This window comes from Emydura macquarii, unplaced genomic scaffold (assembly GCF_026122565.2).
Source record: "Emydura macquarii macquarii isolate MOO-44397 ecotype Brisbane River unplaced genomic scaffold, CSIRO-AGI_Emac_v2 contig_3305, whole genome shotgun sequence".
Taxonomy (NCBI): Eukaryota; Metazoa; Chordata; order Testudines; family Chelidae; genus Emydura; species Emydura macquarii.
Window position 1 is genome coordinate 43,332 of NW_027133442.1, and position 14,702 is coordinate 58,033.

The 14,702-nt window shown below is 41.5% G+C and overlaps 1 protein-coding gene across 1 annotated transcript in view; it reads left to right on the top strand.

The window, feature by feature from the left end:
- Positions 1–750: 750 nt before the first annotated feature.
- The window catches only part of SLC24A3 (solute carrier family 24 member 3), a 329,684-nt gene continuing 315,732 nt past the window's right edge, over positions 751–14,702 (top strand). Inside the window, exon 1 of the mRNA XM_067532815.1 lies at positions 751–876. The gene's annotated coding sequence lies outside the window, so the exon portion shown is untranslated. The remainder of the gene's footprint in view (positions 877–14,702) is intronic.

Here is a 14,702-nt window from a genome sequence, read left to right on the forward strand (position 1 = left end):
GTCTTCCTAATAAGATAGTAAGGATTTTCAGTCACTGTTGTCCTTCCTGGGTTTGAAACAGATCTCTTGAGGTGATCAGTTTCTTCACCCTGTTCCTTTCGTTCTCTGAGAAATGGCTCATCATGTAAGGCAGAATTTTCAGAAGTGATCGGTGGTTTGGACTCGCGTCTCCCTTTCTGGGTACTGTAACAGGGTGGGTTTGCCCCCTGGACTGGAGAGCTTGTGGCTCAGCTTGCCTGATTACAAAATGGGCCCCACCTGAGAGGAATCAGATGATTCCTGTGTAGAAAGTGACAGGCTTAAGTAGTGATAAAAGCCCAGCTGGGGAAAGAGCTGGAGGGAGATTCTTGTAAAGGTAGGAAGTTCAAGGAAGGAAGCACCATGAAAGGGGGAAAGCCCAGGAAACTACCACTATAGGATAGAGACTATGGGTAGCAAGATGGCTCATGCAGAAACCTGAGTTTGCAAGTCTGGGTGGGGGACCCTGATCAAACAGGGAAGAGGCTGAGAAAGAGTCCCAGAGGGGCAGATGGTTCTGTTTTTGTGTAAGACATTTTTGGGGCTTTTCGGTGTAGACAACTGTGTTTCCCATAGGAGTGGACTAAAAACTGTGACCTAGCTGGGGGACTGAGTCACTGGACAAGTTATCAGGCAGAGAAATTGCTGGAGTGACCTTCAATAGGGGGTGCTAATACAGCAAGGAGCGGGTGTGAGTGCACCCAGTTACAAGCCCAAATTAAAATAGTTTAAAGGGATCCGGTTTTCAAAAAATTCTCTTGTTCCATCATGGCTTGTTCCATCTGGTCACTCTTCGCCTGTGGTCACAGACTCCTGAAGGGAAGAACCACAGGTACCGCGTGCTGTGGGATCTGTTCGGTAAGTACAGTTGATACATAGGGAGCTGTAGGCCAAGTCTGGCCTAAGAATGGGAGAATCGTAGAATGCCACTCCAGAAGAGGTATAGGCTAGAAGGTGTGCTCTCAGAGAGATACCAGGATGGGCTGGGGACAGGTAACCCTGTAGCCATGACCCCTCTTTTCCTCCATTATTGATTTCTCTTAGTGGTTTCATGCTTTTCAGGCAGTGATCTGCCCCAGGCCACCTTGTTTATTCTGTTTCATCTCTGTCTTCAGCTTTCTAAATAGGGAGCCTATACACATTTGTAGCTAGAAAAATTGTGTAAAGGAAAAATAAAATCTCTTTCAAGGATCTGTGTCACTTGAACCTCTCCGTGCTGCACAGATACCTGTCAAAAATCATGTGCCAGGCCCCCAAAAATCACAAGATTAACTTCAACGTCATGAAATTTTAAAGAAAACAAACTTGAGGTTCTTTCTATTTGTCTTGTGGTTTCTGAGCCTTTTGGTTGCTTTTAGATTATACTTTCAAACTTCTCTGTGTACCTGTGAGGACTTGAAACATAATTTTTTTTAATGATAGCCAAGATTACAAAATCATAAAAATGTTGGGCTGGAAGGGACTTTGAGACATCATCTAGTCTAGCCCTGAGTCAGGCCAAGTGTGACTGGACCATCCCTGAGAGATATTTGTCTAACCTGTTATTAAAAACCTCCAGTGATGGGGATTCCACAAACACCCTTGCAGTGCAGAACTATCCTTATAGCTAGAAAGACTTTTCTAAATACCTAACCTAAATCTCCCTTGCTGTGGATTAATCCAATTACTTCTTGTCCTACCTTCAGTGGTCATGGAGAACAATTGATCACCATCCTCTTTATAGCCGTGGACTTAACAAATTCGGAGACTTATCAGGTCCCCCCCAGTCTTCTTTTCTCAAGACTAAACAGTTTTTTTAACTTGTCCTCAAATCAGATTTTCTAAACCTTTTGTCATTTTTGTTGCTCTCTTCTGGACTCTTTCTAATTTGTTAACATTTTTGCTAAAGAGTGGGGCCTCAAACTGAACACAGTACTCACCAGTCCCGAGTAAAGTGGGACAAATACCTCCCTGGTCTTATATATGATACGCTTATTAATATGTCCTAGAATATTAGCCTATTTTGCAACTGCGTCACATTGTTGACTCATATTTCATTTGTGATCCACTATAACCCTCAATCCTTTTCTGCAGTACTACCACCTAGCCAGCTATTCCCCATTTTGTAGCTGTTTATTTGAGGTTTTTCTTCCTAAGTGTAGTATTTCATACTTTTTGTTATTGAATTTCATCTTGTTGATTTCAGAGCAGTTCTCAAATTTATCAAGGTCATTTTAAATTCTAATCCAGCCCTCCAAACTGCTTGCAACCCTGCCCATCTTGATGTCATCTGTGAATTTTATAAGCATATGCTCCACTCCATTATCCAAGTCATTAATGAAAATGTTAAATAGTACTGGATCCAGGATAGATATGCCTTCCTAGCTTGACAGTGAACCATGTATAATTGCTCTTTGAGTATGTCTTTCAGCCAGTTATATACCCACCTTACTGTAATTTCATCTAGACCTCATTTCCCTAGTTTTCTTATGAGAATGTCATGTGGGACTATGTAAAAGCTTTAAAAAAAATCAAGATATATCAAGTTTGCTGCTTAATTCTTCCCTCCCCCTTCCCCCCATCCCCTATTCCAGTAACTCTATCAAAGAAGGAAATTGGTTTGGCATGATTTGTTTTTGATAAATCCATGCTGGCTATTCCTTATAACCCTATTATCTTCTATATGCTTACAAATTGATTGGTTAATAATTTGTTCCAGTATCTTTCAAGGTATTGAGGTTAGGTTGATTGGTCTGTATGTCACTGGTCCTCTTTAAAGAGTCTCCTCTAATCATATGCCTCCAGGAGCTGGGGCTTTAAGAAAAGCACTGCACATAGTGAGACTCATAATAAAATTACAAGAGCTGGCAACACTCAGACTGATTTTCGATGACTGCAGTGTGAGCATTTTCCATAAGGACATGTTTAGTTTGGATTGCAGACTGCTTTATTTTAATGACAGTTGCACCCGCTCTTAGGTGTAAAACAGTCCACAAATATAGGGCTTTATCGTTTGGACTGGTCTTCTTGAGAGACCGTTCCTGCATTGTGTAGCTAGATAATGCTGAGGGCTTTTTGTTGCCTTTTTCAAGTGAGAATATAATGAGTTCATGAATTAAAGTGTCTGATAGAAGCCTCTGGTTGTTTCCACTCTGGTGTGGCTTCACTGGGTAATTTTGCAGAGAGGTAGTTTTCTCACACAAACAGTAATAAGCTGTTGACCAGGCTGCTGCTTTACAATGATTCCCTTCCCTTCCCTTCCAAGGTCTATGAGAGAATTTGCCACTTGCTGTAGTAGAGCTGTGAATTGCCAGATTTGAATTCATGTTACGGTAATAAGGGCAATCTTAGTGTAGTTGGGCTTTGATTGTATATTTCTTCAGAGAGTGTTTAGTTTTTCATTCTTGATCTTGTGTATTGCCTAGTCTAGAGGAGACTTTAAACAGGGGATTTTCAAAAGCACTGTTGGTCTGAGTCTGTAGGAAATTTTACCGTTGACTTCCCTGGGAGAAGAGAGAGGTATTTTTGATAATTCCACCCTGAAATTTTCCACTGCTGCAGTTTTGCTGATGCTAGCAGGAGGTGGAGTACTAGGCTCTGTCTACACTGCAGCGCTAATTTGAATTAGCTTAATTCGAATTACAGAAAGCAATTTATAGAAAGCACTGCAGACTGTCCACACTACAGTGTTTGTGCTGGTTTCTTGTGTCCACACAGGCCAGCCTTAATTCAAATTAGAAAGCAGTGCAATGTGGGAAGCTATCCCACAGTGCAACTAACCATAGAGGCTGCTGTGACAAGTGTCGTCATCCCAGGATGCAGCGCTGCTTCCCCCATCCTCTTCCCCCACCCCCAAACAAACAGGAAAAGGATTTTCATGTTGTTTTTTTACTCCTCCGATTGCCATTGCTGCAGGCACATGAAGCCAGCTGAACTACGCTCTCATTTGACTGTGACAAATACATCACAGCTTATCCTGGATTACTTTAGAACTGTATGCTGTTTGCCATTTATGATCTCCCCCACCACACCCTGTATATTGCTTGCCTTTGATTTTTCCCTCCACCAAACCAAGTCCCCCACCTGTATGCTGTTTGCCTTTTATGCTCCCCCTACCATCCCCTGTATATTGCTTGCCTTTGATTTTGATTCTACAGGTGTCTGTAGAATGTAAGATAAATAACAATGGAGTCAGTTAGTATATTAATACAGTGATATAAATGTTTCCATTTCACTGATGGAAAGCATGATATAATGTATCCACATGTAGCACTGTGAATAAACTCTTAAGAAAGTATCAATTTCCATGATTGGCCACTGAAACAATGTAGCAAAGAATTTCCTCTCCCTGCTGGCATTTAAAACGCATTCACCGTGCGGGGAGGTGAAGAGACAAAAACTGCAAAGGGCTTGTTGTATGTGTCGGGGGGTGATCGCAGCTTGGATTTTAAACCCATTCACCGCAGGAAATGAAGATTTAAATCTTCCAGGGGCTGCTTTGGGGGAGGGTACTGAAATGGGGTATCATGGGATACAGTCTGGAGGCCAATTAATTTGAATTAAGTCCCATTGCGTCCACACTCTCACTAATGCGAATTAACTGATGTGCGTCAGGCGCTAATCCACTTGCAGAGGTGGTTTTATTAATTCGATTTTAAAGGCTCCTTAATTCGAATTAACAATGTGCAAGTGTAGACGCGGGAGTAATTAATTCGAATTAAGGGACTTTAATTCGAATTAAGACACCAGTGTAGACCAGGCCCTAGTGTAGTTAGAACGTTAATAGGTGCTGCCATTTTAACCACCATTTCCTCTAGATGTGCTCTGAGTAAAGTTAGATAACACAGTGGTTAAAATGTCAAGGCTGATGTACACCAGAGTTGAACTGGTTATAGCACTGGTGGGAAATCTTATGAAAAAGTTTTGACACAGTCTAAAGTTAATGAACAGACTCCTTGCAGATATGAAAAGGACTAAGCTTCCATCTCTGAGTATCACTGGTAGAATATTAGATCCTTTTCCAGCTTTGGAACAGCTTGTCTTTGCATTATTTAATGTCAATGACAACTTGACTTGGGATTTTGCGATTAGCTAGCTGAAACTACACACAAGGGCCAGTTTCATCTTTCTTTATTTTGCCTCCCATCAAAACGTACCTCAAACTGGCTTAAATAGCTTTTCCCTAAAGAATATGTCTGTGCCACTGCACAGATAGATTTCAATTAAAAGCAAACTGAATAAGCTCCCGAGGCAAAGTATATGTAGGTGGTTTAGTGCATTATTCACTAGCCTTTATTCAAAGACCATACTTAACACCTAACCCTAACCAGACAGCAAATCCTATTGGCCAGATAACCCCTACATGCATTACTGAATTACGTGTGAGTCCTTTTAAGATGGTATCTGGACTCAAAATCAGCAACCTTTCGATTAACACCGCCACCCCTTCTTCACACATAGTCAGCCTGAACTCTTGCCTGAAATTTAACCTTTTGAGTTTAAAAAAAAAAGTGTGAATTTTTTTTATTTACATTATTTTTTGTTGTCAGACATGCCTGAACTTTGTCCTGGACTGCAAGCGGAAAAACAGAGGTTCTGTGATACAGTTTGTGCACTCATTTACACCAGTGCAAAGTTTGTGCAATGTGAGTGTAAGACACACAAATCAGCAGAGTGGCAAAGCCTGGTTCTCTTCTCACACCATTGAAGTCAATGGACTTACATGGGGTGTGAAATAATGATAAATTAAAATTGAATCTGGCCTCGAGTGAAAATACATCCACTTTACACTGCTGTAAATAGCTAATCAAGATGCAGGGCAAGAGAGAATCTAGCTCACTGGTCTCATACTACTGACAGAAGCAAGAAGGACTGAAGATTATGTAGCAGAGATTGTTTGCCCAGCTGACTTTATACATTTAAGAGATATGGAAACATCTGAAGATTGTGGTTGCTTAATCAAGATCAAATCTCCAAACCGTTTGAACCCGTCACATGGTTTCCTCTGAATTCTTCTGTCAGGAGGGTGTGGGTTTCTACCCAGAGTTCTCCCAAGACCCATCTGTGGTCTACTAGAGTTAAGAGACATCTTCATGGATGCCTCTTGCTTCCTTTCAGCTTCCTGGCCTCCCCAGCTCATCATTTACCCGTGTCAGTCACGCAAGTGTTCCTACATCTCTGGACAACCCAGGAACCCTCTTCCAGGGTAGCAATTCTGTACTATGGCTGTGGGAAGCAGAAGGAATGTTTGCTGTAGGCCAGCGGTTCTCAACCAGTGGTACGTGTACCACCGGTGGTACTTCGAAGAAGGCTGGGTGGTACGTGAGCCGTACCGCGCCGCCGAAAGTGTCTCCCCCCTCCCCCCCCGCGAAACTCTGCCGCCGAAAAGGGGCAAACGGCGGCAGGGTTTCGGCCGAGGGCATTGTTCCCCCCATGTAATCCCCTGTAATCCACCACCAAAAGTCCTCCCCCGCTGCCGCCGCTGAAAGTCGTCCCCCCCCCCCCTTTTTCCCCTGAGTGGTGGTGGTGGGATGTTACAATCCCCACTGTAAGTAAAACTTTTTTCACATATGCACTGATTGTAAAAAGAATTCAAAGTAATGAATTTAATTGCCTTTAAACATTCCCTTGATGGGCTGTGCACCCAGTTGCTGTGCCAAGTGGATGAGAACCCAAAATTGAAGCTGCCCAACGTGTTGACCATTCTTTACCTTCAGGAGAATGTATGATACTTTAGACATGCAAGAGAGATGAGGGCTCTTGCCCATAGGCACTTAGGCATTGACTTGACAAAGCACATGCTTAACTTGAAGCATGAGCATAGCACAGTTGACTTCAATGAGACTTCCTGTGTGCATGAAGTTACCCCTAATAATAGCTAGCTTTCATCAATAGATCTCAAAGTGCTTTACAAAGAAAGTCAGTTTCGTTCGTCCCATTTTATAAATGAGAAGTGACTTGCCTTAAGTCACTTAGCAGGCTGGTGACAGAGCTAGAAACAGAACCTGGGTTTCCAAAGTCCCAGTGTACTGTGCTAACCACAAGGCCACACTGTCTTTCATAAAATGCCTTTTTAGGATCAGTCTCTCTCTGTCTTTTTCAGTGTCAAAGGCAACCAAAGGGCAGTTAGCAAGCAGTACTGATGGTGATATATGTAAATGTTTTGGTGCTGGAAGGGGGTAAGAATTTTTGTTTCAAGAGGAAGGTAGATTGAGTATATCCCTTACATTTTGTCTCTTTGACTTTCCATTTTTAATAGTCACTTCACCTTTCATTCCTGCTACCGGCACCATTTTTTAAAATAAGAACTTCAAACAAATTTTAATAGTTCCTGTTACACAAGAGCCCGGTAAAGGCCAGGAAAAGAATCCTTTCTAATAGGCAAGCCAAAAATGCTAACAAAATTTCAAATAACTGAAAGGTCTGCTATTAAAATAATAGTCATTCAGAGACAGACTTGTTTCTTTTCCCTAAGATGGCTAGAACATCCTTCAGTATAAAGGAGGGAGAGGAAAACTATCCTTACATGGGCATTCCTTTGTCTGGAGATGCGCCTTTAAGTTCCTTTGAGTGCACCTTTCCTTCACCCCTGTTGTTTTGTTTGATTTTTTTTCTTTTCCAGTTCATTGGGAGCCTTTTCAGAAGAACACTGTGTGTGCATGGCAGGGCAGTGCAGGGGTTTATTTTAGGCAACACATAGAAATGAGCTTTCCCAGTTGACATTATGCAGAACAAACTGTGTTGAGAGATTCTGTCCTGTATTTCTCATTTTTAGCAGAGTGTCACATACTCAACTCCAGGGGGTGGTGAGTCGAGAGAGATTTACTGCAAACTTGTTTCCATGCAAACTGTTAATTACCTTACAAGTCATGGGCTTTCAGCCTTATCAGCTGTGATAGTAAACTCTGGAGTCACTCTCACACAAACCAGAATACACTCCAATCTCTCTGCTTCATTCTGTACACAGTGTATTATGGTACAGCAGTATCCAAAAAATATATTCCTCCAGTACAGATGGTACTATACAGCAATACATACCTCAACATCATCAAACTCACACTCTAATGCAAAACTTAACAGTGAGCTCATCTGCATTAAGGCAGAATCGTTTCCCAAATGCATAGCAGGTGGGGCAGTCAGATGTGCTGATCTGTTTATATCAAAGCATTTGGAGGTCACTTAATGTTTTGCACAGGTTTGTTGAAATTGGGATAATGTATTGTTTTTAATATCTGTTGGAGATGGAAGTAAAAGCCTTATGGAGAGTTGGAGTGAATAAGCAACAGTGCTGTTGGTCATAGGAAGGTGGAAAGATATCCCAAAATAATACAAATGTAGGGCTGCAAGGAACTTTGAAAGGTCCTCAAGTTTAACTCCCTGCTTTGAGGCAGGACCAAGTAAACGTAGACGATCCCTGGCAGCTGTATGTCCAACCTGTTCTTTAAAACCTCCAGTGATGGGGATTCCACAACCTCTCTGGGTAACCTATCCCAATACTTTACTAGTTAGAGAGGTTTTCCTAATATCTAACATAAATTCCCCCCTTGTTGCAGATTAAGCCAATTATTTCATGTCCTGTCTTCAGTGGACATGGAGAACAATTGGTCATCTTTCTTTTTATAACAGCTGTTAATGTGTTCAAAGACTGTGTTATCAGGTCCCCCCCTCAGTCATCTTTTCTCAAAACTAAACATGCCCAATTTTTTTAACCTTATTTCAAAGGTAAAACTTTCTAAACCTTTGATCATTTTTGTTGCTCTCCTTAGAACTCTCTCCAGTTTGTCCACATCTTTCCTAAAGTGCGGCACCCAGAATTGGACACACTACTCCAGCTGAGGCCTCACCAGTGATGAGTAAAGCAGGACAATTACCTCCTGAGTCTTACATATGACACTTCTGTTAATACATCCCCAAATGGTATTAACATTGCTTGCAACTGCTGCACATTGTTGACAGTCATTCAATTTGTGATCCACTCTAACCCCCAGACCTTTTCAGCAGTATTACCACCTAGCCAGTTGTGTCCCGTTTTGTAGCTGTTCATTTGAGTTTTTCTTCCTTTGCAGTTGTCTTTATTGAATTTCATCTTGTTGACTTCAGACCAATTCTCTAATTTGTCAAGGTCATTTTGAATTCTAATCCTGTCCTCCAAATTACATGCAACTCCTCTCCTCTTCCTGTTATCCACAAATTTTGTAAACGTACTGTGCATTCCAAGCCAGTAATGAAAATATTGAATAGTACTAGACCCAGGACAGACACCTGGGGGACTCCACTAGATATGCCCTCCCAGTCTGACAATGAACCATTGATAACGACTTTGTGAGTATGGTCTTTCAACCAGTTGTGCACCCACCTTACAGTAATTCCATTTAGACCACATTTCCATTGTGTTCTTATGAGAATGTTATGTGGGTCTGTGGCAAAAGCCTTACTAAAATCAAGATTCATCATGTCTACTGCTTCCCCCCTTATCCACTATTTCAGTAAGCCTGTCAAAGAAGAAAATTACATTAGTTTGGCATGATTTGTTTTTGACAAATCAGTGTTGACCATTGCTTATGACCCTACTTTCCTCTAGGTACTTACAAATTGACTGTTTAATAATATGGTCCAGTATCTCTCCAGATATTGAAGTTAGGCTGACTACTGTATAATTCCCCGGGTAGTCTTTGTTCCACTTTTTAAAGATAGGTGCTATGTTTGCCTTTCTCCAGTCCTCTCAGACCTCATCCATCCTCCATGTGTTCTTGAAAATAATTGCTAACGGTTCTGAGATTGCTTCAATTACTTCCTTAAATATCTTAGAATGAATTTTAGAATGATGACTTGAATGCATCTAACTTATCTAAATATTCCTTAACCTGTCCTTTTCCTATTCTGGCTTGTGTTCCTCTTCCCCTTGTTGTTAACATTAATTATGTTAAGCATCTGGTCTCCATTAACCTCTCTAGTGAAGACTAATGCAAAATAAGCGTTAAATACCTTAGCCTGCTTGATGTCATCAATGAGGACTTTCTTTCATCTTTCTCTTGCTCCTATTGTAGTTAAAAGGCAATAAGAAGAGTTTTTTTATGTCCCTTGCTAGGTGTAACTTATTTTGTGCCTTAGCCTTTCTGACTTTTGTCCCTACACGCTTATGCTATTCTTTTGTACTCCTCATTAGTAATCTGTCCACGTTTCCACTTTTTGTAGGATTCCTTGTTGATTTTTCAGGTCATCAGGGAGTACCTCATGGAGCCGTATTAGCCCATTAATATTTAGAACATAAGAATGGCCATACTGCATCAGACCAATGGTCCATCTAGCCCAACAGTGGCCACTACCAGATGCTTCAATGGGAATGAACAGAACAGGAGAATTATCAAGTGATAATTGTCATCCAGTCCCAGCTTCTGAGAGCCAGAGGCTCAGGGAAACCCAGAGCATTAGGTTGCATCTCTGACCATCTTATATAATAACCACTGATGTACCTATTCTCCATGAACTTATCTAATTGTTTTTTAAACCCAGTTATACTTTTGGCCTTGGAAATATCTCCTGGCAATGAGTGCTACAGGTTGACTGGGTGTTTTGTGAAGAAGTACTTTGTTATGTATGTTTTAAACATGCTGCCTATTAATTTCATTGGGTGACCCCTGGTTCCTTGTTATGTGAAGGCTAAATAACATTTTCCTATTCACTTTCTCTACACCATTCATGATTTTATAGACCTCTATCATATTCCCCCTTAATCATCTCTTCTAAGCTGAACAGTACCAGTCTTTTTAATTTTCTTCCCATGGAAGTTGTTTCATACCCCAATCATATTCATCCTGTCTTTCCTTTGCATTAGGATAGTTTGCAGTTGTGACTTTAATATGATCTCCTTGAGAAACTGACAGCTCTCCTGAACCCCTGAGATTTTCTTCCTATGGAACATTACCTACCAGTCCTCTGAATTTGCTAACATCTGCTTTGTGAAGTCCATCTCCCTTATTCTGCTGCTCTCATTCCTTCCTTTCCTTACAATCATGAAATCTATCATTTCATGCTCACTTTCACCTAATGTGCCTTCCCTCTTCAGATTTGCAACAGTTCCTCCCTGTTGGTCAGAATCAATCTAAAATAGCTGCCTCCTTGGTTTCTCTTCCACTTTCGGTAACAAAAGTTGTCCTTATAACATTCCAAGAACTTATTGGAAAATTTGTGTTTTGCCGTATTACTTTTCCAACAGATGCCTGGGTAGTTAACATCCCCTATTGCTACCAGGTCTGGGATATTTGTGGTTTTTTTTTTGTTCTAGAAATGCCTCATCCACTTCCTCTTGCTGATTTGATTGTGTGTAGTAGACTTCACCATGACTTTGCCTTTATTTTTTACTTTTTATCCTTACCTGAAGACTTTCAACTAGTCTGCCTCTCACCGACTTCTGGGCCTCACAACAAGTGTACATGTTATTGATGTATAATGCAACACCTCCTCCCTTTTTCCCCTTGTTGTCCTTTCTGAAGAAGCTATATCCTTCTGTACCAATAATCCAGTCATGAGAGTTATCCCACCAAATCTCTGTGATGCCAGTTAAGTCATAATTTAGCTTGTGTACTAATACTTCCAGTTCTTCCTATTTTCCCCCCATGCTCCTTATATTTGTGTTTAGACATCTAATATACTGAGCAGATTTTCCCACTGATTTTCCTCTTGTTGGTCCTATGACCTTACTGTAATTTTCCATGTCCTCCCAACATCTAGCACTATGTTAAGGTCACATTGTTTTATGCTCACCTGTGGACTTTTGTGACATGTCCTCCCCTTTGAACCTAGTTTAAAGCCCTCCTTGCTAGATTGGTGAGTTGGTGCATGAAGATAATCTTATCTTTCTTGATCAGGTGGATCCTCTCTCTTCCCATCAGTCCTTCTTCCCAGAACAGCTTCCCATAGTCAAAGGCTTCAGCCTCCTCCCGTAGACACAATCTGTGCAGCCATGCATGCATCTCCAGGATGCGCATGTCCCCGCGTGAGCCCTTACCCTCAACTGGGAGATGAACAAGAATACAAGATGCACCCCAAACGTTTCCCCCTCGCTCCCAGAGTCCTGTGGTCATTGCTGATCTACTCAGGGTCAGACCTGGCAGTATCATTGGTACCTATGTTGATGAGCAACATGGGGTAGTGGTCAGAGGGACAGAAGAGTGTTGGCAACCTTTCAGTAATATCTTGGATGTGGGCTCCAAGCACACAGCACAGTTCTGGGGGACATCATGTCAAGGCTGGCAGATGGATGCCTCAATCCCCTTCAGAAGGGAGTCCCTGAACACCAGCTAACCCCCTGTGCTCATCCTTCAGTGTCCTTCCCCTTAACTTCTTATTACTGTGCTTGTAAAGTTTGGGGTGGATGAAGTGTGTCCTGCAGGCTGCTGCAACTTTAGCTTATTTTTGGGTATTGTGGCAGTGCCTAGGACTCCCAGTCATAGACCAGGACTCCATTGTGCTAGGAGCTGTACAGACACAGAGCCAAAAAGTGGTCTCTGCCCTGGAAAACTTACAATCTCTAAGAAACTGACACTAAATGTAGCTTGTGTTTACTAATATACACTGGTTCAGAATAGTCTGATCTGCCGAGAATGCTGCAAGACGTCTCTTCTTAGGAGGGCTGTGGAAGAAGTAAGTGTTTTTATTTTGGGGGGGGAAGGAGAGCGATGTTTAAAGAAAAATGGTGAATTCATTTTATTTTTGTACTGCTGGCTACATCTTATTTTGTTTGTTACAAATCTTGGGGTTCCTATTTCTGTGGTTTAGTGTAAGAATAAACCTAAGGAACAAAAATCCTTTCCGTGTTTGAAGTAGTTCAACATCTGAGCAACGAATAAAAACACTGAAATCAATCAGAATACTATCTCAGTATGCATTCTAGGAGCTTGGCCTGTTTGTGTAGCTTCATGATGATCGCATTTACCATTCTGGTGCAATGTACAACAGCAGATTTCAGACCCCACTGAAATCAATGGAAAAACTTCTGATCTCAGTGGGCTTTGGATCAGTCCCATACTGTGCAGAATGGTAATTCCATGAAAAGGTGGTATCCCTGTTAATTGAAAAGTATCACATAATTTGCAATCCCTCTAGGGACAGGGAGGCTGAGGTTAACTCTTTCAGACCCTGATTCAGCAAGGTGCTTAAGTAATTGCTTAACTTTAAGCATGGGGTAGCCCCATTGACTAGCTTTGGTAGTATTTAGCATTAACTGGCTAAATACATCCAGGGTTACACAGGCACTTAAGTAGCCTGTGCCTAAAGCTATGTCTACAGTTACTGCAGTGTCTAGAGCACAGGTGCTGCAGTTGTAGCTACAGGCCCCAGTGAAAAGCTCTGACAGTGGGGAAAGGCTCCGGCAGCAGGGAAAGCCTCCACTGCTACAAATAGTAGCACAGATATTGGAGGCATGGCTTTGGTGAGTAGAGACCCTGTGTAGAGTATATACTCTAGGGGTTCAGGTGTGTAGGGCGCTCTGCTCATCTAAGCAGTTCCTCACTGTCTTCACTGATGTTTATACCCATGCTGGGGTATGTGTGCGTGCTCTACGTGCTGACATGGGTTTAGACATAGCTACATAGGGTAAGTGTCTTCTATAACACAGCCTACCACTGTGGTCAAGATAGTCAATGGACCAAATGCTTTTCTGATGCCAATGGGATTTCAGTGCGAAAAGTCAGTATATCTACCTCATTCAGTACCTAGCTGTAAGATGTTCAGTTGCCCAGGGATTTAGTCAGACCCAAAGCGGTGATTTTAACAGTGCTAACAACACTGCAGCAAGATTTAGAGGGTGGGTGGGTGGGTGTGTGTGTGTGTGTGTGTGTGTGTGTGTGTGTGTGTGTTAAAAGATTGAGACCATGAGATTTGCAGAAGCTGTGTGTGTTCCAAAGCTATACATTGGGCTTGAGTCCCTTTTACACTGCTCTGTCAAGGTAAAGGAGCCTTTAATTGGGAGTCAATAACCCTAATTCACTCCCAAAGGAGCTTTTTATAAGGTGGGATTTTTAAAAGTGCCTAAGTGATTTAGGAGAGCAAGTCCTGGTGAATCCCACTTCCCCTTCTGACATTCCACCCTTAGCATAAATGAGACTCAGGCCCTTTGCTCCCAAGACAGACAATGGGTATGTTCTGCACTGCCTATTCACATGGACCAACAAAGCCATTTGTGAGGAAGTTGAGAAGACATTGGGAGGATCTGAAACCCTTAAAATAAAAAATTCAGTTACTTCCCATTGCCTCATGCTGATAATCACATTAAGGTAATTATGTATCAGTTAATGTTTAACAGAACTTACAAATTAAAAATACAGTATCACCATTTAAATATCCCCTTTAAAATATAATGATCTTACAATCAAGTTTTTAAAATAAATTAATCACTTCTTACATTATTGAATAGATTTTCCTTTTTAGTGAAAAATATCTGAAGTCTTTTCCCAGGGCAGAAAAATGGTTCTAATAAATATCACATACCTCTGATAGTGCCTTTTCTTCATAGATCTCAAAGCACTTTGCAGTGGAGTTAAATATTGTCTTCATTATGCAGATGAGAAAACTGAGGTACAGAAGGTTAAGGATCAAATTCTCAGCTAGTATAAATTGACGTTGACTTTGATGGAGTGACGCTGACTTCAGTCAAAAAATCAGACCAGAATAACTTGCCTAAAATCATCTAGCAGGCTAGTAGCAGA